This window comes from Oncorhynchus mykiss, chromosome 14 (assembly GCF_057628025.1).
Source record: "Oncorhynchus mykiss isolate SJ-2025 chromosome 14, ASM5762802v1, whole genome shotgun sequence".
Taxonomy (NCBI): domain Eukaryota; kingdom Metazoa; phylum Chordata; class Actinopteri; order Salmoniformes; family Salmonidae; genus Oncorhynchus; species Oncorhynchus mykiss.
Window position 1 is genome coordinate 25,094,930 of NC_143035.1, and position 21,532 is coordinate 25,116,461.

The window sequence follows — 21,532 nt, forward strand, 5'->3', positions numbered from 1 at the left end:
ATTTTTTCGGATGAATCCCCTTTCCGATTGTTTGGGGCATCCGGAAAAAAGCTTGTCTGGAGAAGACAAGGTGAGCGCTACCATCAGTCCTGTGTCATGCCAACAGTAAAGCATCCTGAGACCATTCATGTGTGGGGTTGCTTCTCAGCCAAGGGAGTGGGCTCACTCACAATTTTGCCTAACAACACAGCCATGAATAAAGATAGGTACTTCTCCCATGAACAATGCCTTTTCCAGCATGATGGAGCACCTTGCCATAAGGCAAAAGTGATTACTAAGTGGCTCAGGGAACAAAACATCGATATTTTGGGTCCATGGCCAGGAAACTCCCCAGACCTTAATCCCATTGAGAACTTGTGGTCAATCGGGTGGACAAACAAAAACCCACAAATTCTGACAAACTCCAAGCATTGATTATGCAAGAATGGGCTACCATCGTCAGGATGTGGCCCAGAAGTTAATTGACAGCATGCCAGTGTGGATTACAGAGGTCTTGAAAAAGAAGGGTCAACACTGAAATATTGTCTCTTTGCATCAACTTCATGTAGTTGTCAATAAAAGCCTTTGACACTTAAGAAATGCTTGTAATTATACTTCAGTATTCCATAGTAACATCTGACAAAACTATCTAAAGACACTGAAGCAGCAGACTTTGTGAAAATTAATATTTGGGTCATTCTCAAAACTTTTGGCCACGACTGTATAAGGTCTTTACCTACAGTATAACATCCATAAAACAGTCAACTTATTAATCACAACCTCTTATCATATCATCATTCTGACGAGTCGTAACCTTCTTGGATCTGCAAAAACCACAGCCTTGCTCATAATTTTGTACTATACAGCATTAATTATTTATTTTCTAGCTAACTAAGTAATAACACAGAATAAACATACACCCTCTACATGAGACAACGGTCCCTAGTGGTCTGACAAAATATGACGGCTTTTTGCCAAAAGAGGGAGGGGTAGAGAGAGGGAGGGGTAGAGAGAGGGAGAGAGACACTTATCGTTGACCATTTGGAAACTACCCTCACAGCAATCATAATACTTTACTCACAAACCCTTTGGTGTAAGAAATCATGAATGCATTTACAAGTGAATGCCTTCATTTGCCGTTTATCTCTGTTGGCACCAAGTCTTCTTGGAAAGAGTTTGGTTGGGCCTTTCCATGGCCCACTTGTATATGCTCTGATTGTCCACCAGAGGTCACAATGTCCTTCTTAGTTGTCCGGTCTCCAATGGGGTGTTTCCTCAGAACAGCTACTTAGCTGTATTAGTGATTGTCTGAGAGGGGAGTTTTCTTCTGCCGCCCTTGTGTTGGTATTCAAAGTTCCAAAACACTTTACATGCACAGCTGCAGACTGTCGACGACCTAGGTGAGGTTATCTTCTTCACGTGTTGAGGTTCCAAGTTTCAACCATATCAAAAGTGTAGCTCTCCGACTCACGTTTCCTGGTCTATTAGTTGGGTTAATTTTCTTCCCATCGTTTTGAGGTGCAAAGTTCCAACCATTTCACTTGTAGCGACCGCTTCGTGCCTTTCTGGTCTAATGTTAATTTCATTACCAAGGCTTTTTATGCACTCTGAGTTAAATTTCCTCAACCCTATTCCTTAACTGTTCATCAACATATGTGGCGGGGTGGTCGCTTTATTGTTTTTTCTAATCCTGGATTGCCCCATTAAAACTACATTATCAATATTTAATAGTTTCATTTTGTATTATATAAAGCAGGGCTGCCCAACCCTCCTCCTGGAGATCTACTGTACTGTAAGTTTTCAGTCCAGCCTTAAATTAGCATATCTGATTCAGCTGGTTAAGGTCTTGTTTAGCAGCAAATTAGTATAATCAGGTGTGTTAAAATAGAGTTGGACTGAAAACCCACAGGAAGGTAGATTTCCAGGAAGAGGGTTGGGCAGCCCTGATATAAAGCAACAGTGCCGGCACTTCCTGGTGTCATTGCACTGGGAGTAACATCAGTTTGTGTTTCTGTGATCATTATCATCTGTTACAGAAATACAAAGTCAGAATGTGAACAATGTCAAGGTGAGCTCTATAATATTGCCAATTGTTGGGCACCAAATTTCTGATTCATGTGGTGTATATGAATACATTTCTAGTCCATCATCTTGTATCTATGCGAGATCTGCTTCATTTGACTTTTGTTATTTTAATCCATGTAAACAGTAAGTGCCTCTCAGAGAATCAGGTGTGACTCCACTAGAGAACAGTCAAGTGGTCAGGTAAGTACAGCTAATACAACTGTCAACCCTGGCACGTGGTTCAACTTATTTGTGCAAGTATTCAGACCCTTTGCTATGAGACTCAAAATTGAGCTCAGGTGCATCTTGTTTCCATTGATCATCCTTGAGATGTTTCTACAATTTGATTGGAGTCCACCTTTGGTCAATTCAATTGATTGGACATGATTTCAAAAGGCACACACCTGTCTATATAAGATCCCACAGTTTACAGTGCATGACAGAGCAAAAACAAATCCATGAGGTCGAAGGAATTGTCTCTAGAGCTCCTAGACAGGATTGTGTCGAGGCACAGATCTGGGGAAGGGTAGCAAGACATTTTTGAAGCATTGAATGTCCCCAAGAACACAGTGGCCTCTATCCTTCTTAAATTGAAGAAGTTTGGAACCACCAGGACTCTTCCTAGAGCTGGCCGCTCGGCCAAACTGAACAATCGGGGGAGAAGGGCCTTGGTCAGGGAGGTAACCAAGAACCTGATGGTCAATCTAACAGAGCTCTAGAGTTCCTCTGTGGAGATGGGAGAACCTTCCAAAATGACAACCATCTCTGCAGCACTCTCACAATCAGGCCTTTATGGTAGAGTTGCCTGACAGAAGCCATTCCTCTGTAAAAGGCACATGACAGCCCGCTTGGAGTTTGCCAAATGCACCTAAAGGCTCTCAGACCATAAGAAGCAAGATTCGTTGGTCTGATCAAACCAATATTGAACTTGTTGGCCTGAATGCCAAACGTCACGTCTGGAGTAAACCTGGCACCATCCCTACGGTGGAGCATGGTGGTGGCAGCATCATGCTGTGGGGATGTTTTTCAGTGGCAGTGACTGGGAGACTAGTCAGGATTGAGGGAAAGATGAACAGAGCAAAGTACAGATTGATCCTTGATTAAAACCTGCTCTAGAGCCCTCAGGACCTCAGACTGGGGTTAAGGTTTATCTTCCACCAGGACAATGACCCTTAGCAGACAGCCAAGACAATGCAGGAGTGGCTAGGACAAGTCTCTGAATGGCCCAGCCAAAATCCGGACTTGAACCAGATCAAACATTTCTGGATAGACCTGAAAATAGCTGTGCAGCAACACTCCTCATCTAACCTGACAGAGCTTGGGAGGATCTTTATAGAAGAATGGGAGAAACTCCCCAAATACAGGTGTGACAAGGTTGTAGCGTCGTACCAAGAAGACTCAAGGCATTAATCGCTGCTTCAACAAAGTACTGAGTGAAAGGTTTGAATACTTATGTAAATTTGATATTTCTGATTTATTTTTAATACATTTGCACAAATTTCAGAATCTGTTTTTGCTTTTTCGTTATGGGGTATTGTGTGTTGATTGATGAGGGGAAAAACTGTTTTATCCATTTTAGAATAAGACTGTAACGTAACAAAATGCGGAAAAAGTCAAGGGGTCTGAATATTTCCGAATGCAGAATAAGCCTAATCATGGACTAAATAGCTCTTCCTGTCATGTCTACTGTTTTCGACGTCGCCGGTATACATAACAATGGTCGTGTGATCCATTATTACGCACACCTGGCATCAATCATTAAGCGCACCTGTACGTCTATCATGAGGCACACAAGTACCTCTCCTATACCTGGCACTCCCTTAGGTTCCTTCCCCAGTCTGTATTGTTCCTGTGTTCATGCGTAGATGCTACTGTCATGTTGTTTTGTTCCATGTTTGTTTTATTAAACGTTTCACCTGCTTCTCGACTCACAGCGTTTTCGTTACATATTCAATGTAACATCTCTATTGGGAATGTTTTTAATCGTGGTCTGTGTTTAATCTGAGTCTGGGATATATTGCATCATTAAGCAATATCTTGCTCCAATGTAGGCCAACAAATTAGTGCACTCCATAAATCTTTAGATTGCATACAATACATGGCTGAAAACGAGGTAAAAACGTTCAACAGGAAGGGATACATTACTTTCCCCTAACCAATCAAGTCATTCTTAGATTTTAAACATCCCACAATTCTTTTCATTTTGTCAGTCAGTCATTCATAGTAACAAAGAAAAACAGTTGTTAAAGCTACAGTCAGTCCATATCAAGATGATCAGAATCTGCCTTCTTTGGGGACTTATCTCTCAAGTGTGTAAGTGCATGTCCTAATGTCACATAGTACTTTACTGAACAGTAGAATTTAAAATCTAAAAGAATAACAATATCATATTGGAAAGTCATATCTAATGGTAATGAAATATATTCCATTTGGACAGCAATGTGACCGCTATATCTTCAGACATTTTAAATTGCAGTAGTTTGATGACTTAATTAAGAAAAACCTGTTAAGCTAAGGTTGAACATTGTCCATTTTCATTTCAAATTGACATCTGATTACATTCACATTTTGGAAGACCTGATTCAGACTGAAGATGCTCCTCAACCAATACCAGTGACTACTCATCTATTTGGAGACACTGTATCTTTGCCATGTCCTAAAGCAGAATCTGAACAATTCCTGTACTGGTACAGACAAACTGTTGGCCAACAGCCCCATCTTGTCACATCTGTAAACTATGCATCAGAACCTGTACTTAAAGGAGAATTTATGAATCCACGTTTCAAAGTGGAGGAATCTCAATATGGGTATAATCTCATTATCAGAAATATCAGCACATTAGATGAGGCAACATACTTTTGTGGAATTGGGACAATATTTTTGGGCTGTGAAGGGTAATTTAATTTTAACTGTATTTCAATGTTCACCAAGTGTTTTTGTGTATTGTTATACACACAGATGTTCAGAAAAATAATTAACCATCTTGCTGCAGTATGCATAGAAAGTGGATATTCATGGATGCGTGTCATAATGGTCAAATGTAAAGACAACTCGTCATTTTTGGAGACAGGTTTTTGAAATGACAACGTTACGGTATAGCTAGCAAAGGAGTGTAGAAACGTTATCTAACTAACTTTTAACAACTCTCAAAATGTCTAACTAACCTTGGCTGACTGTGGGGTGAATAAATTAGAATAATTACTGACAATTAAATAAAATGTTTACATATAATTAGCCACTGCACCACTCTTTTTTAGCAAACAAAACGCTGTTTCCAAGACTGCCATGTGCCTAAAAGAATGATTACTTTTTAAAATTCTATGATGTCTCCACTTTACAAGCTTCTGAATAATTATGTTCTCAATACAATGACACAATATAGGACACAATCACCCTACATTGGTGCAGCAACCAGTTTCTGATCCAGTCCATCCAGGAGACTCTGTGACTCTACAGTGTACAGTACTCTCTCAGACCTGTACAGGAGAACACAGTGTGTACTGGTTCAGAGACGGATCAGGAGAATCCCATCCAGAAGTTACTTACACCGCTGGGAATAGGAGTGATGAGTGTAAGAAGAGCCCTGAGACTCCCTCTCCTACAAAGAGTTGTGTCTACAGCCTCTCCAACAACAACCTCAGTCTCTGATGCTGGGATTTACTACCATGTTGTGGCCACGTGGGGAGAACCTGTTTGGCAACAAAACCAAACTAACTATTGGTAGGTAATGAATATTATGTGTTAGTGTCGAAATTATAGAAGAAGGTTGAGTAATATTTATGTGGTGCATATACAACAATAAGAACATCTTCCTAATATTGACTCTACAAGGTGTCGGAAGCGTTCCATGCTGGCACATGTTGACTCCAATGCTTCCCACAGTTGTGTCATGTTGGCTGGATGTCCTTTGGGTGGTGGACCATTCTTGATACACATGTGAAACTGTTGAGCGTGAAAACCCAGCAGAGTTGCAGTTCTTGACACACTCAAACCGGTGCGCCTGGCACCTACAACCATAACCCACACAATCCAATTGTCTCAAAACTTAAAACTTATTCGGTAACCTGTCTCATCCCCTTCAAAAACACTGCTTGAAGTGGATTTAACAAGTGACATCAATAAGGGATCATACCTTTCACCTGGTCAGTCTGTCATGGAAAGAGCACGCGTTCATACAGTTTCGCAAAGTCAGTGTTCAGCACAGTGGTTGAGGTCAATGTGGCTTTTTCTTTAACAATATTCTCATCATTGACCTGAAATGAATGTTCATCTGTAAATTCTTAGATACTGTGAACAAAATACAACCTGCTGATAACTTATTTAAAGAAATACAAACGTATTTTTTTAACAAATCTCTCATTCAAAATGTGTAAATGTGTAAAGCGATTTTCATTCCAAAATAATCTCAAAGCGTTAAAAAGCTAAACAAATTGCCCAACACAACAAATATAATTTGAGATGATGGAGGTTGAATGTCCTTAGGTAGATTAGGATGTTGGAGATGGAGATTGAATGTCCTTAGGCAGATTAGGATGTTGGAGATTGAATGTCCTTAGGCAGATTAGGATGTTGGAGATTGAATGTCCTTAGGCAGATTAGGATGTTGGAGATTGAATGTCCTTAGGCAGATTAGGATGTTGGAGTTGGAGATTGAATGTCCTTAGTCATACTAGGAAAAGGGGGTTGAGGAAGTTTGGGCTGGAAAGGCAGGATAGAGACAAAAGACAGAGCCCCTCATCAGAACATCACACATACTTCTCCTGCATTCAGTTCCTCCATGGAAGCCGCTCCTTTCTGTAGGTACTGGTCATCCATTACAAAAAATGTAGCAACCACCTGGGTGTTGCCACTGTTGCTGAAAGTGCAAGAAAAGTCACCAGAAATCAACAGTTAGAGTCCAAAATTCTCTCCTGCCGTCTCCAGAAACTTTTAAAATTTTAATATAAGGGTGGTATATATATATATATATACATAATGTCCTTGTTTTTGAAAGAAAAGCACATGTTTTGCCCATTAAAAGAAAATCTAATGTATCAGAAATACAGTGTTGGCAATGTAAATAATGTTGTAAATGACTAATGTAGCCTGAAACGGCTGATTTGTTATGGAATATCTACATAGGCATACAGAGGCCGCTTTCAGCAACCATCACTTCTGTGTTCCAATGGCACGTTGTGTCATTGCTAATCCAAGTTTAGCATTTTAAAAAGTGAATTGATCATAAGAACCCTTTTGCAATTATGTTAGCACAGCTGAAAACTATTGTTCTGATTTAAGAAACAATAAAACTGGCCTTCTTTAGACTAGTTGAGTATCTGGAGCATCAGCATTTGTGGGTTCGATTATAGGCTCAAAATGTCTTGAAACAAAGACCTTTCTTCTGAAACTCATCAGTCTATTCTTGTTCTGAGAAACGAAGGCCATTCCATGTTGTAAATTGCCAAGAAACGGAATATCTGGTACGATGCTGTCTACTACTATAACCAGAATAGAAAGAGGAGTGTGAGGCCCCAGTGCACAACTGAGCAAGAGGTCAAGTACATTAGACTGTCTAGTTTGAGAAACAGACGCCTCACAAGTCCTCAATTGACATCTTCATTAAATAGTACACACAAAACACCAGTCTCAATGTCAACAGTGAAGAGGCGACTCCAGGATGCTGGCCTTCTAAGCAGAGTTGCAAGGAAAAAGCCATATCTCAGACTGGCCAATTTAAATAAAAGATTAAGATGGGAAAAGGAATACACCCACTGGACAGAGGAACACTTCCTAGAAGGCCAGCATCCAGGAGTCACCTCTTCACTGTTGACTTTGAGACTGCGCTGTTCTGTGAAGGGAGTAGAATACAGTGTTTTACCATATCCTAGATTCTGAATTTCCGCCTGTCTGACGTGCCCAAAGTAAACAGCCTATTACTCAGGCCCAGAAGCTAGGATATGGTATAATAGAATTGGTAGAATTGGGTAGAAAACACTCAAGTTTCTAAAACTGTTAAAATAATGTCTGTGAGTATAACAGAACTGATAATGCAGGTGAAAACCCGAGGAAAATTTATCTGAATTAAAAAAAATTGAGCTCCAAATGAATTCAAATGCAATGCTATTGAAAGATCTAATTTCTGCCTCCCAGATTGCAGTTACCATGGCTTCCAGTAGATGTCAACAGTCTTTATACAATGTTTTAAGCTTGTTTTTTTGAAAAATGAAAAAGTAGTTGTTCCAAGTTGAGCGCCATGGCGAAAGTAGTCTTTTTACGCACGTGAACGTGGGTGCGCTATTCGTTCTTTTCCTTTGCTATTGAACATAGTAATCTCTGTCTGAAATATTATCATTTATTTAAATATTAGACAACCTGAGGATTAACAAAAAACATTGTTTGACTCGTTTGGACGAACTTTGCTTTGTATGCATGTTGAAGGACTGGATTATTGAATTCAATGGCTTTTTTAGGTTGGCCTTTAATCTGGGATTGTATTGTTATTTTAGACTTCCTTAGTGATTCTATGTCCTCCTCTTGTATCGTATCAATTGTATATCAGCCCTTTGCTTAGTGCCCTCCCTGAGATAAGAAGGTTGAGGGTTTGATCCCCGGTCGAGTCACACCAATTACTCTAAAAATGGGACCGGATGCCTCTCTGTTTGGCAGTCAGCATAAAGGAGATGGATTGGGTTAAGTGTCCTGTCCAGGAGGTGTACTTGTACATCAATCTCTCTTCCGCTATAGAGTCAGGGCATAGTCTCCTGCTACTATGAGTCATTCTGGCTTGGACAAGGACTAATTGCTTACCTATTGTGATATTGTAAATTTTGTTGCAATTTAAATGCATTTCAAATCAAATTAGTTGATCAGCCCCCATTTGAAGTTATTTTTCTCTATTTGCAATAATGTAGAATTGTTTTATGGTTCTATTTTTATTATTTTAATACTTGTTGCTAAATGTATTATTGTTGTGGTATTTACTGTAACCCATGAAACAAACAATAAGATAGCATACCTTCTTAAACATTTTATATATGGTAGGTTCATTACGTTCTACAGTATTAATTGCGTTCCAACGGCGTAATGTAATTATAGCTATAATGTTCCAGTAGCACTGTGTCGAATCATCAAACCAATTTATCATTAAACATGGTCTGATTCATCACATGATTTAAAATTGAGCTTTTAATAATGGTACAAAGAGTGACTGTCCTCAAAGGTGTAAACTTTGAAATTGACTACAAATTAAGCATACTGCACATGTATTAATACTTGATTCTGAAATAATCAAAGAAACAAACAATACGAGCCAGATACTGTATATACAGTGGGGCAAAAAAGTCGAGGAAATCACATTGTAGGATTTTTTAATGAATTTATTTGCAAATTATGGTGGAAAATAGTATTTGGTCACCTACAAACAAGCAAGATTTCTGGCTCTCACAGACCTGTAACTTCTTCTTTAAGAGGCTCCTGTATTAATATCACCTGTTTGAACTTGTTATCAGTATGAAAGACACCTGTCCACAACCTCAAACAGTCACACTCCAAACTCCACTATGGCCAAGACCAAAGAGCTGTCAAAGGACACCAGGAACAAAATTGTAGACCTGCACCAGGCTGGGAAGACTGAATCTGCAATAGGTAAGCAGCTTGGTTTGAAGAAATCAACTGTGGGAGCAATTATTAGGAAATGGAAGACATACAAGACCACTGATCATTTCCCTCGATCTGGGGCTCCATGCAAGATCTCACCCTGTGGGGTCAAAATGATCACAAGAACGGTGAGCAAAAATCCCAAAACACGGGGGGACCTAGTGAATGACCTGCAGAGAGCTGGGACCAAAGTAACAAAGCCTACCATCAGTAACACACTACGCCGCCAGGGACACAAATCCTGCAGTGCCAGACGTGTCCCCCTGCCAGTACATGTCCAGGCCCGTCTGAAGTTTGCTATAGAGCATTTGGATGATCCAGAAGAAGATTGGGAGAATGTCATATGGTCAGATGAAACCAAAATATAACTTTTTGGTAAAAACTCAACTTGTTGTATTTGGAGGACAAAGAACACCATACCTACTGTGAAGCATGGGGGTGGAAACATCATGCTTTGGGGCTGTTTTTCTGCAAAGGGACCAGGACGACTGATCTGTGTAAAGGAAAGAATGAATGGGGCCATGTATCGTGAGATTTTGAGTGAAAACCTCCTTCCGTCAGCAAGGGCATTGAAGATGAAACGTGGCTAGGTCTTTCAGCATGACAATGATCCCAAACACACCACCCGAACAACAAAGGAGCGGCTTCGTAAGAAGCATTTCAAGGTCCTGGAGTGGCCTAGCCAGTCTCCAGATCTCAACCCCATAGAAAATCTTTGGAGGGAGTTGAAAGTCCGTGTTGCCCAGCAACAGCCCCAAAACAATCACTGCTCTAGAGGAGATCTGCATGGAGGAATGGGCCAAAATACCAGCAACAGTGTGTGAAAACCTTGTGAAGACTTACAGAAAACGTTTGACCTCTGTCATTGCCAACAAAGGGTATATAACAAAGTATTGAGATACACTTTTGTTATTGACCATATACTTATTTTCCACCATAATTTGCAAATAAATTCATAAAAAATCCTACAATTTGATATTCTGGATTTTTTCCCTCATTTTGTCTGTCATAGTTGAAGTGTACCTATGATGAAAATTACAGGCCTCTCTCGTCTTTTTAAGTGGGAGAACCTGTACAATTGGTGGCTGACTCAATACTTTTTTGCCCCACTGTAGGATTGGTTAGTAACTCTGGGAAATACACTCCTTTAAACTATAGAATAGAAACTGTAATTGAAATAAAGCTTGTTTCTGTCAGGTTGCAATGGTGGACCGACTGGATCGACTGGATGCTCCCCCTGTTCTTTTATTTATTTCTCCTTGTTCCAGTAGTCTTGCTGGTAAAAGTCACTAAATTGTATTGTAACCAGTCACCACTGATTCCTTGAGACGAAACATGGAGAAAAAAACTACAATTCCTAAGATGAGTGAATTGTTACAGAATACTAGTGTGGCATAGCAGGTATCTCAAATTGCTGGTCTCAGTAAAAAAAAAAACGTATCATTGAATGTTGATCATTAAGTAAGTAGTAGTAGTAGTACTCACACACTGTTTTGTAAGATAGTACTTGTACCTGTTGACCCAACTGGTCACCATTGAGAATGCCATCACAGATTTGTAGAGATGTGTCATCTGTTTCCATAGCAGAATGAATTGAAATGAGAAAATCATAAGACAATAATCTACCTTCATAACATAAAGCAAAAACAACAACAGTGTGATTTATCCAGAGACAGCTGGGTTAGTAAAAGTTCACACAAGACTGAAAAGTATCAAGAATGGTGCCTGCATGACAGTGTATATATATATATATATATATATATATATATATATATATTTATTATAATTTTTTTTATTCACCTTTATTTTAGTAGAGATACTGGGGAGCAAAGGAGCAAAATAAATAAAATATATATATATAACAGTATGGGGATGAGGTAGTTGGATGGGCTATTTACAGATGGGCTATGTACAGGTGCAGTGATCTGTGAGCTTCTCTGACAGCTGGTGCTTAAAGCTGGTGAGGGAGGTATGAGTCTCCAGCGTCAGTGATTTTTGCAGTTCGTTCCAGTCGTTGGCAGCCGAAAGAGGAATTGGCTTTGTGGGTGATCATAAAATATTCCTGCTGTAGCGCGTGCTACGGGTGGGTGCTGCTATGGTGACCAGTGAGCTGAGATAAGGCAGGGCTTTACCTAGCAAAGACTTACAGATGACCTGGAGCCAGGGAGTTTGGTGACAAATATGGTGCCTGCATAACAGTATGGTGGTTGCATAACAGCAAGTTGACACTGTGACACAATGTCAGAAAGAAATAAAGATAAAGAAACAGGAAATTAGAGCACTTGACTTGTAACCAGCTCACAATATTTCAATAGCTGCTCTGAGCTAATTGTCTCTAGACTGGTTGCTGAGTACACTAATAAATAACACAAACATTTATTAGACTAAAGGATAATTTTCAAACAAGTAAGTAATTTTTCTAACGAAACTGTGTACAAAAGAACAACAGTATTTAAAAAAACAAAATGGTTCAACTGTGAATAGCCTCCAAACATGATGCATTGGATAAATGTAATTACATTAATTCATTGTTTAAAATTCAATATGTCATGTAGTAAAGAAACTGTCGAATTATAGCACCAGCTTTTAAATTACAGCACTGGTTTTAATGCTCACCATTTGTTTCCTTTTGACTTGAGTGGATGAAGAACAGTAAAACAGCATTCAACATTAATGCTCCACACAGACCAATACCAACTGGAACCAGTGCATTACAGTCCATCCCTACTACAAATACATGGTGAACATAACAACAATACAATGAAAACAGCTTTTTATGATCTAAGGACAAAATAATAATAATAAACAACAGGAACTTCTTTGTCCAACCTTTTAAAAGGCTGCATTGTAAGTTCCATATAAATGCGCAAATATCGTAGTAGGCATTTTAATTCATTGTTGACCTCTATTTGTGATTATGCTGCAGTATAATTCAGTTTTAAGGTTACTAGGCTTCTTCCCATCTCATTAAAAGTACCTTTGACATCCAGTTTTGTTCCCTTGCCAAACAGGATCTCCCCACATGTGGCCACAGCACAGTAGTAAGTCCCAGCATGAGAGGGGCTGAGGTTGTTCTTGGAGAGGCTGTAGACACAGCTCTGTGTAGGAGAGGGAGTCTCAGGGCTCTACTCACACTTATCACTCCAGTTCCCAGGGGTGTAAAGGACTCCTGGGTGCGATTCTCCTGATCCGGCTCTTAACCAAGACACACTGTTCTCCTGTACAAGTCTCAGAGAGTACTGTACACTGTAGAGACACAGAGTCTCCTGGATAGACTGGGTCAGACACTGGCTGCTGGTACAGAGTTATCTTGGTAAACCTCTTTCCACTGGAACCTAAATTGTTTGTGTTGGATGAAGGACATTCTCAAGTTTAAATGAAGCAGGATCTGCGGCACATCTTTGAGACAGTGTGCGTTAAGAAAAAAAAAGATGAACTTTATAATATCCGCTGTTGACTATACTGTACACTGACGATAATGTACTGAAATATACAATTCAAATGAAATTACCATTGTTAGCCAAACAGGTTCCACTTCGATAATCCATTTGATACTTTGTTCCCACAGCACAGTAGTAGGTTGCCTCATCTGATGTGCTGAATATGGCTGATAACGAGTTGAGAGACATCTTCAGCTTTGACCACTTTAAAACATGGGTTGTTAAACTTTCCAAAAAGAACAGCTTTTAAAGAATCAGTAATAGCTGCCACAACGTGGGGCATTTGACCAATAGTTTGCTTGTACCAGTAGAGCACTTGAAAATGTTTGTTATCAGCGAATAGGCATGATAGAGGTATGGAGTCTCCGAGCTGAACAGTGGTTAGTGGAACTGGCTGATGAACTTCTTTATTTTGATTAAGGTCTGCAATAGAACGTTTTGCAAATACATTAACTTTGCCAATCAATTTGTGGAATAATTGCTAAAGTGGTCAGAGCTATCTGGGAATGGGCTAGGACAAAGCCTAACCAATGTCCTTAAAACATACAGATATGGTGATGTTTCCTGTCACAGCTGTCAAAACTACTTTGATATAGCTACAGTATTCCATCCTCTTTCTGCACTACTGCACTACTTTCCAATAATCTAAGACGTAGATTACACATTCAGTTTTAAATTCTGCAGTTCAGTAAGACAATTGGTTAGGCATGCACTTACAAAGTTGAGTGAGAAGTACCAAAATAAAGCTGGTTCTGATCATCTTGCTACATTCTTTCCCTTAACCATGAAACATGTAATGACTGATGTGACAAAAGGAGAACTATTAATTTTGCTTGGTGCAATGTAAGAATGACCTGATTGGTTGTGCAACACTTCCTGTAGATGGTTTTCCACCAACAAGGGTCTGGACATGGTATCACTTTAAATTATACTTTAACTATAGTGCGATTTTTTTTGAAGCCTTATGTATTGATCGTTGATGACAATTGTAAATGTTGATTTTGAACCAGTCAACTGATTTTGAACCAGTCACAACCCGTCTAATTGATCAGTGGTGGAAAAGTACTCAATTGTCATACTTGAGTAAAAGTAATGATACCTTAATAACAAACTACTCAAGTAAAAGTAGAAGTCACCCAATAAAATACTACTTGAGTAAAAATCTAAAAGTTTTTGGTTTTAAATATACAGTACAAGTCAACATTTTTGACACACCTACTCATTCCAGGGTTATTTATTTTTAACTATTTTCTACATTGTAGAATCATAGTGATGACATCAAAACCATAAAATAACACATGAAATCATTTAGTAAGCAAAAAGTGTTAAATAAAAATATATTTTGTATTTGAGATACTTCAAAGTAGCCTGTAATGAACACGATGGGAGACAGATAGCTGGTTTCAAACGCAGGGTGCGGCAGGTGTTAATTGTGAAGGACCACAGGAGAAGGCAGGTAGCTGGGTCCAGGGGCAGGCAGAAGGTCATACATAGGGGGTCCAAAAAGGCAACAGTACAGGCAGGGAAAAGGCTACAAACGTAGGCAAAAGGCGCCATTAGTAAGTCAGGTAAAAACTATCATACACAGGAGGAGTAAATTATGGGAAACCCAACGCTCCGATTTGATGAGTGTCACAAAACAAACAATACCTCACAGTGATGGGGTGCAAAGAATTGAACTAAATTAGTGTGTGATAATGATATACAGGTGTGTGATCAGAATTCAGGTGATTGGGATCTGGAGTGTGAGCTGCGTTCAGGAGATCTAGGTGTTTGAGAGTGTGAGCTGGAAAGTGGGCTGGAAAGGTAGCTGCGTTCAGGGGATCTACGTGTTTGAGAGTGTGAGTTGGAAGCTGACGTTACATAGCCACCCTTTGCCTTGTTGACATCTTTGAACACTCTTGGCATTCTCTCAACCGTGTTCATGATGTAGTCACATGTAATGCATTTCAATTAACAGGTGTGCCTAGTTAAAAGTTCATTTGTGGAATATCTTTCTTTCTAAATGCATTTGAGCCAATCATTTGTATTGTGACAAGGTAGGAGTGGTATGCAGAAGATGGCCCTATTTGGTAAAAGACGAAGTCCATGTTGTGGCAAGAACATCTGAAATAAGCAAAGAGAATTGACAGTCCATCATTACTTTAAGACATGAAGGTCAGTCAATCTGGAAAATTTCACAAACTGCACAAAGTGCAGTTCCAAAAACCATCAAGCTCCATGATGAAACTGGCTCTCATGAGGACCGTCACAGGAAAGGATGACCCAGAGTTACCTGGATTTATGTAGAATTCATGGCACACTTAACCAGCATGGTCAACACAGCATTCTGTAGCAACACGCCATCCCGTCTGGTTTGCTCATAGTGGAACTACCATTTGTTTTTCAACAGGACAATGACCCAACATACCTCCAGGCTGTGTAAGGGCTATTTGACCAAGAAGGAGAGTGACGGAGTGCTGCATAAGTTGACCTGGCCTCTACAATCACCCTACCTCAACCCAATTGAGATGGCTTGGGATGAGTTGGACCTGGGAGTGACGGAAAAGCAGCCAACAAGTGCTCAGCATATGTGGGAACTCCTTCAAGACTGTTGGAAAAGCATTCCAGGTGAAGCTGGTTGAGAGAATGCCAAGAATGTACAAAGCTGTCATCAAGGCAATGGGTGGCTACTTTGAAGAATCTGAAATTAAACATGTATTTTGATTTGTTTAACAGTTTCTTTGGTTTCTACATGATTCCATATGTGTTATTTCATAGTTTGATGTCTTCACTCATATTCTACAATGTAGAAAATAGTAAAAATAATGACTTTGACTGGTACTGTATACATATTACAGCCTACAGTAGACTACTAAATACCATTGACAGGGGCACACTGACTCACTCACCTTATGTTGAGGACGAAGCCATAGGCGCGTCGGGGCAATCTCAAGATTAGCTACTTGAAAAACAGTGCTGCACTTTCGCTACAAAGTGTGCGTTGTTGAGATTTTGTCCCTTCTATTTGTTCTACAGACAGGTTAGTCTTCTCTTTTCAGAAGTAGCATATGCATTCCAAACTGCTGTCTTTCTTTTGTTATGGGCAGAACTCAGGAGAGACATCAGTTGTATCTCTGATGTTTGATCTTTGACTTCTGTCTACAGCTGTATTTTGATTCAAATTGTTATGATTTATAAGTGCACATTTGGACTGTTCCTTATTTGTTAAGTAAATAACAGAGCCCAGAAATGTGGAACCAACAGCCGCAACCAACCATAGAAATTTAATCCAGCTGTGCTGTACTGGCCCATGGAGAGCCAGGAGAAGAGCTTCCCGAGCTGTACCTGAGGCGGAAGCTGTTGCCCAGGGAGACCAGGTAATCTACAATCGAGAAGGAGTGCCTGGCTATAAAGTGTGCCCTAGATAGTCCCGTTACTACCTTCTTGGGAGGGAATTTGACCTGCACACGGACCACAGAGCACTGACCTGGATCCAGACCATGAAGGACCGGAATTCTCGTGTGAGAATTGGAGCTCCAGCCCTTCAGGTTCTGTGTCCGTCACAAGGCAGGAAAAGGAAACATCACGGCGAACCTAGTCGCTTCAGGAGAGGAGGAAGGTAATGTGACGTTGAAGTCCGTCACTGGCCGCGGGCAGCATTTGGTCTTAGCTACTGCCAAAATTGTAAAATGTCTGTTGAATGGTTGTGGTGATTGTATGGCCAGTAGTTAATTACAATTCAGATAAAATAATTTCATACCTGATCACTTTGCTGATCGGAACTGGGAACTTCACCACCGGATTGAAGTGGAATGGCTCCTGCTTCAGGAAGAATACATCAAATTACTAGCTTTGTTCTGTTAACTACCATTTCTGATCAAAGAAGCAAGTATTTATCTCATTTAAGGCAGGGTGAACAAAACCTACAGAAAATAACTACAGAAGTATGCCAAATTACAGGAAACACATTAATATAATGTGACTTAATTCATTTTACCCATGCCTATGTCCAAATACTTACAGCCATTAATCTGATTATTTAAACCAAACAATGTTGTATATTTTTTTTATATCACATTTATTTAACCAAGTAGGTCAGTTGAGAACAAGTTCTCATTTACAACTGTGCCCTGGCCAAGATAAATCAAAGCAGTGTGACAAAAACCAACAAAACAGAGTTACACATGGGATAAACAAAAGTACAGTCAATGACACAATAGAACAATCTATATACAGTCTGTGCAAATGAAGTAAGGAAGTAACAAGGCCAATAGTAGCGCAGTAATTACAATTTAGCAAATTAACTCAGGAGTGAACGATGTGCAGATGATGTGCCAGTAGAAATACTGGAGTGCAAAAGCGCAAAAAAAGTAAATAAAAACAGTATGGGGATGAGGTAGGTAGTTGGATAGGCTATTTACAGATGGGCTGTGTACAGCTGCAGCGATTGGTAAGCTGCTTAGATAGCTAATACTTAAAGTTAGTGAGGGAGATTTAAGTCTTTGTTGTGAAATAGGAAGCCGATTCCAGATTTCATATGAGCCTGGAAGGATAGTTTACAGTCTAGCCAGACATCTGGGTATTTGTAGTTGTCCACATATTCTAAGTCAGAATCGTCCAGAGTAGTGATGCTAGTCGGGCGGGCGGGTACGGGCAACGACATGCATTTAGTTTTACTAGCGTTTAAGAGCAGTTGGAGGCCACGGAAGGAGTGTTTTATGGCATTGAAGCTTGTTTGGAGGTTTGTTAACCTCTCTAGGGTATGTGGGACGCTAGCATCCCATCTGGCCAACATGCAGTGAGGTTGCAGAGCGCCAAATTCAATTACAGAAATGCTCATTATAAACATTCAGAAAACCAAACATATTTTACATAGGTTTAAAGATGAACTTCTTGTTAAACCAACCACAGTGTCATATTTATAAAATGCTTTCGGCGAAAGCATACCTAGCCCAGAACATACCTAGCCCAGAACATACCTAGCCCAGAACATAGCCCAATTGACAAATTATTACAAACAGTAACCAGCCAAGCAGAAGCCTTACAAAACTCAGAAATAGAGATCAAATTAACCCCTTACCTTTGATCTTCATATGGTGGCAATCAGAAGACATTCATTTACTCAATAAATGTTCCTTTTATTCGATGAAGTCTCTTTATATCCAAAAACCTTAGTTTAGTTAGCTCGTTTTCTTCAGTAATCCACAGGCTCAAACTCAGTCAAGAAAATCAGACAAAAAAATCCAAATTGTATCCGTAAAGTTCATAGAAACATGTCAAACGATATTTATATTCAATCCTCAGGTTGTTTTCTAGCCTAAATGATCTATAATGTTTCAACCGGACAATAACGTTGTCAATATAAAAGGTAAACAAGAAATGCACATGCGCCTGAAAAAACTCTGCGTCATGTTAGGGTCCACTCGTTCAGACTGGTCTTACTCCCTCATTTATAAGAATACAAGCCTGAAACGTATTCTAAAGACTGTTGACATCTAGTGGAAGGCATATGAACTGCAAATGGAGTCCTATGTCAATGGATACTGTAATGGCATTGAATAGAAAACTACAAAATAAAAAAAAACTATTTCCTGGAGCTTTCTCAGGTTTTCGCCTTCTAAATCAGTTCTGTTATACTCATAGACACTATATTAACGGTTTTGGAAACTTTGGTGTGTTTATTATCCAAATCTACCAGTTATGTGCATATCATATCTTCCGGGTCCGAGGAGCAGGCCATTTAATTTGGGCATGCAAAATTCCGAATGCTGCCCCCTACCCTAGCGAGGTTAACACAGTGTCCAAAGAAGGGCTAGAGGTGTACAGAATGGTGTTGTCTGCGTAGAGGTGGATCAAGGAATCACCAACAGCAAGAGCGACATCATTGATATATACAGAGAAAAGAGTCGGCCCGAGAATTTAACAGTGTGGTACCCCTATAGAGACTGCCTGAGGTTCAGACAACAGGTCACCCGATTTGACACACTGAACTCTATCTGAGAAGCAGTTGGTGAAAGAGGCGAGGCAATCATTTGAAAAACCAAGGCTAAAATCTGCTTCTCAGAAAAAATAATTATAATCACAATTGACTTACCATTACAACAGTCACAGATCTTTATATTCTTCCTTGCATATATGAGGTAGATTATCAGAACGATACAGATTAATACTGCTTCCCCGAGGATGACTATTACTGAAACACGACATTCCTTCGGGGGTTTTCTGTTAACTTCTTGGATATAGGGGGCGCTATTTTATTTTTTGGATGAAAAACGTTCCTGTTTTAAACAAGATATTTTGTCACGAAAAGATGCTCGACTATGCATATAATTGACAGCTTTGGAAAGAAAACACTCTGACGTTTCCAAAACTGCAAAGATATTGTCTGTGAGTGCCACAGAACTGATGTTACAGAAAAAACCCAGATAAAAATCCAATCAGGAAGTGCCGCATTTTTTGAAATCGCCTCATGCCAATGACTCCTTATATGGCTGTGAAGGAGCTAGGAGTCAGCTTACGTTTTCCACGTTTTCACCAAGGTGTCAGCAGCATTGTGACGTATTTGTAGGCATATCATTGGAAGATTGACCATAAGAGACTACATCTACCAGGTCTCCTCCGTCGCAATTATTGCGTAATCTCCAGCTGCAGTATTTTTCCGTTTGCTTCTGATGAGAAGCCAACTGCCACCACTGATAGATTATCGAATAGATATGTGAAAAACACCTTGAGGATTGATTCTAAATAACGTTTGCCATGTTTCTGTCGATATTATGGAGCTAATTTGGAAAAAAGTTTGCCGTTGTAAGTGACTGCATTTTCCGGTCTTTTTCTTGGCCAAACGTGATGAACAAAACGGAGCTATTTCGTCTACATAAATAATATTTTTGGAAAAAATGAACATATGCTCTCTAACTAAGAGTCTCGTCATTGAAAACATCCGAAGTTCTTCAAAGGTAAATTATTTTATTTGAATGCTTTTCTTGTTTTTGTGAAAATGTTGCCTGCTGAATGCTAGGCTTAATGCTATGCTAGGCTGTCAATACTCTTACACAAATGCTTGTGTAGCTTTGGTTGAAAAGCACATTTTGAAAATCTGAGATGACAGTGTTGTTAACAAAAGGCTAAGCTTGTGTTTGAATATATTTATTTCATTTCATTTGCGATTTTCATGAATAGGAAATGGTATGGTAATGAGTTTGAGGCTATGATTACGCTCCCGGATACGGGATTGCTCGACGCTAGAAATTTTTTTATTTTTTTTTATTTTATTTTACCTTTATTTAACCAGGCAAGTCAGTTAAGAACAAATTCTTATTTTCATTGACGGCCTGGGAACAGTGGGTTAACTGCCTGTTCAGGGGCAGAACGACAGATTTGTACCTTGTCAGCTCGGGGGTTTGAACTCGCAACCTTCCGGTTACTAGTCCAACGCTCTAACCACTAGGCTACCCTGTCGCCCCAAATTAACGGAAGGAAGACAAGAAAGCAGTCAGAAGTAAACTCCATCTTCATATTGAATGCAAAATCCTCAATACTGAAAATCTAGTGTTCTTCACAATAATTTCATAATGTACTCTATATCAAGACAGTGAATGACTGTTAAACAGGGCCAAACACAGAAGTTTATAAATAAATATGTATCATTTATACTTCATCACCTACCAATATCACATTTTGTTCCATTTCCCAACAGGATCTCCCCATATGTAGCTACAGCACAGTAGTAAGTCCAAGCATCAGAGTCTCAGGGCTCTTCTCACACTCATCACTCCTGTTCCCAGGGGTGTAAATGACTCCTGGATGGGAGTCTCCTGATCCAGCTCTGAACCAGTAGACGCTGTGTTCTCCTGTAGAGGTCTCAGAGAGTACTGTACACTGTAGAGTCACAGAGTCTCCTGAATGGACTGGGTCAGACTCTGCCTGTTGCTCCACAGTCTTGGAGTTGGACTGTGAGCCTACCATATACATTTGTTTTTCATTTATCCCAAATGTAACACTATTTCAACCCAATATCTTCCTATCAACAATGTTTTTTGTGAAGTGGGAAAAAAGCAATAAAGTAAAAAAGTTTGAATTATTGTTATTATAGACAGGACGCAAGAGTATTACCACATGCTTATTAAGAAAACTTAAAGAACACCAGTTGAAGTCATAAAATCAAATTAGTTAACTAACGGTTATTAATTAGTGAAAAGATAATTCATAATTACTGTGGACGATAACAAGGGATGCATTTCCAAATGTCACTTTATCGGTTTATATGGCTGCACAATAATATAGAACTGAATAAATGAGCTTTTCCTCTGAAATTAGCAAGTTAAAACATTTTCTCTCATGTATTACATAGTTATGCAGAGGATCTGTAAACCCCTCCTTGTATGTCACATTACTTGAACTTGAATTGTACATTGAATGACTTCAGGGTACTT

At 39.5% G+C, this 21,532-nt stretch overlaps 1 pseudogene across 1 annotated transcript in view; it reads left to right on the top strand.

Moving 5' to 3' along the window:
* The first annotated feature begins 4,313 nt into the window (after positions 1-4,313).
* LOC118938752 (uncharacterized) overlaps positions 4,314-21,532 on the top strand; it is a 64,064-nt pseudogene continuing 46,845 nt past the window's right edge. Inside the window, exons 1-3 of the transcript XR_016486166.1 lie at positions 4,314-4,356; positions 4,619-4,937; positions 5,426-5,763. The product of XR_016486166.1 is annotated as an uncharacterized LOC118938752 (transcript). The remainder of the gene's footprint in view (positions 4,357-4,618; positions 4,938-5,425; positions 5,764-21,532) is intronic.